At 36.2% G+C, this 2,456-nt stretch overlaps 1 protein-coding gene across 1 annotated transcript in view; it reads right to left on the minus strand.

The window, feature by feature from the left end:
• The window catches only part of LOC106873113 (cyclin-dependent kinase-like 4), a 37,587-nt gene that overhangs the window by 334 nt on the left and 34,797 nt on the right, over nucleotides 1-2,456 (minus strand). The gene's annotated exons all lie outside the window — the stretch shown is intronic.

The raw sequence follows: 2,456 nt of genomic DNA on the forward strand, positions 1-2,456 counted from the left end.
TAATGAAAAACAATTTCATTTATTTTCATTTTTGCACTTACCCCCCCCCCCCAGTAGAGGCAGCAACCAACCTTCTTTTCAGGTGCTGAATAACATCTCTCCTTCCTGTGTTACCTCCCATATCTCTTTCCCAGTTTTCAGAGTTGGCACTGTAAATGTAGGCACATTGAAGTGTAGGTCTAGTGAGATTGTAGAGATGCTTGAATGGAGACGTGTTGATGTATGTTGCATACAAGAGGTAAGGTGGAGAGGAGCTTCAGCCAGAGTACTCACAGGCAGAGCACATAGGTATAAACTTTCCTAGGAAGGTAATAGTGATGGAATAGGGGGTGTGGGCATACTTCTTGCAGAGAAATGGACGGTGAAGGTCATAGATGTAGTGAGGGTGTGCGATAGAGTATTTAAATTCAGGCTAGTCTTGCAGAATGGTATAGCTACAATTATTTCTGCCTATGCCCCACAAGTGGGCCAACCAAATGAACAGAAGGATCACCTTTATGATATTCTTCTGCAGGCTACCACAAAGATGAGTGACAATGATCTCATCTCTGTGACTGGAGAATTTAATGGGTATGTCAGACAGCAATCTGGTATCTTCCATGGTGTACAAGACACTTTATTTCACGCTGTTCCAGTTCATTCAGGTATCGAAATGAGTTGTGACATCACTGGTGCCAAGCTGTATCAGCCTTTGCCTTTCTCTTGAACAACATTGGTGGCATGGAGAGGGGAGGCTGGCATGCATGGGCGACTGCTTGTCTTCCATAAACAAGCTTGCTTGGACTTGTGCCTTGGAGAACTTTCTAGGTGCTGAAGGGGGTCTTTACCCTTAAAAGGAATGTAAATTAGGTTATGGTTATTTTGCTAACGACTTTGCCCACTCTCAAATTTGTTATTTTAAAAAATTTATTGAAATATTCTGTGCTTCAGTATGGCTTTTAAATGTGCTGGCTGAGACAAAGTAAAATAAGAAAGAAAGAAAGAAAGAAAGAAAGAAAGAAAGAAAGAAAGAAAGAAAGAAAGAAAGAAAAAAGAAAGAAAAAAGAAAGAAAGTAGAGAGAAAGAAAGGAATGATGGAAGAAAGGAAGGAAGAAAGAACAGAGAATGAATAAAGAAAGCAGAAAGAAAAAAACTAAAGAAAGAAAGAAAAAAGAATTAATGGAAAATGAAAAAGAATAAATAAAGAAATGAAAGAAAGAAAACAGAAAGAACAGAAAATAGAAAGAAAGAATAAATAAGAAATGTATAAAAGGAAGAAAGAATAAAAGAATTAAAGAAAGAAAATAGAAAAGAAAAAAGTTTAATCAATGAATAAAAATAATTAAAAACAGAAAAAAAGAATAAAGAAAAGAAAGGAAGAAGAAAAGAAAGAGCTTTCAGCAGTCTGTTATTGTTTGAAAAATGTTCATAGAATTACATAGTCAATATCTTTGAATTAGCCACTATCAGTGCTCAATGTAGTTTTAATTGGTCTTCAGGGCCATTTTAATTATGACTTTGTTAATTGGTAACATTATGAAAATATTTAACACTTTTACAATAGAATGTCATATTTCTATTTACATACCAACTAATTATTTCAACTAATTGATTGAATATGAAGTCTAGTTTATGAAAAATTTTAAATAAATTAGTTGGAATAGGAGGAGGAGCTGTATGCAATGCATGACATTTGCATGACATTTGCAGCTCGTTATATGCTAACGAGATTGATGCACGCTGATTTCCATTCTGAACTTTATTTGCAGGTCATTAGGTCTATTAATAAAAAAATTTTTTAACCCCCCCCCCAAACAAACAAACATAAGAATGGAAGAAAAAGCAGTAGGTGCTCCTAGCTCTATGTTTTGACCAATCATGTGATAGATTCTTCTTGATCCTCCTGAAACATTTTGGTACAAGGGTTATAGAAAGGCTTGTCTTTAGCACTAACTTTCAGTGTGTGATGACAACCCACTGTCCAACTCCATACACTTTCTTGCTATCTATAATAGTCATTTTAATGACTCCTGCTCAACCTGGATACACCATTATAGTTGACTGATATAAACCTAATGTGCATATCTTTTCCTGTCTTTGCAAGCTTCAGTACAGAGCTTTTGTAATCAACTATTTATGAATGCTGCAGAATTATTTTTTCAATTGTGTTGACTGGTTTATGGAAACTTCCTAATTCATGACCAACCAGAATATTACTTGTGTGGTGAAATACAAGTTACAATTAAGTGTTTGCATGGTGTTGTTATATCATTCATACACAGCCTCGCATGCATACCCTCACGGCAACAATGGTATTGCATAAATATTCAGTATTTTTAATGTTGATGATGTTGGCATTAGGAAGGGCATCCACCTATAGAAACCCAGTCAAAACACACTATGGAACCTGATGCAGCCCTTTGCCTTGCCAGACGACGACGACGACGACGACGACGACGACGACGACGACGACGACG

The sequence above is a fragment of the Octopus bimaculoides genome, chromosome 11 (genome assembly GCF_001194135.2).
Source record: "Octopus bimaculoides isolate UCB-OBI-ISO-001 chromosome 11, ASM119413v2, whole genome shotgun sequence".
NCBI classification, from domain to species: Eukaryota; Metazoa; Mollusca; class Cephalopoda; order Octopoda; family Octopodidae; genus Octopus; species Octopus bimaculoides.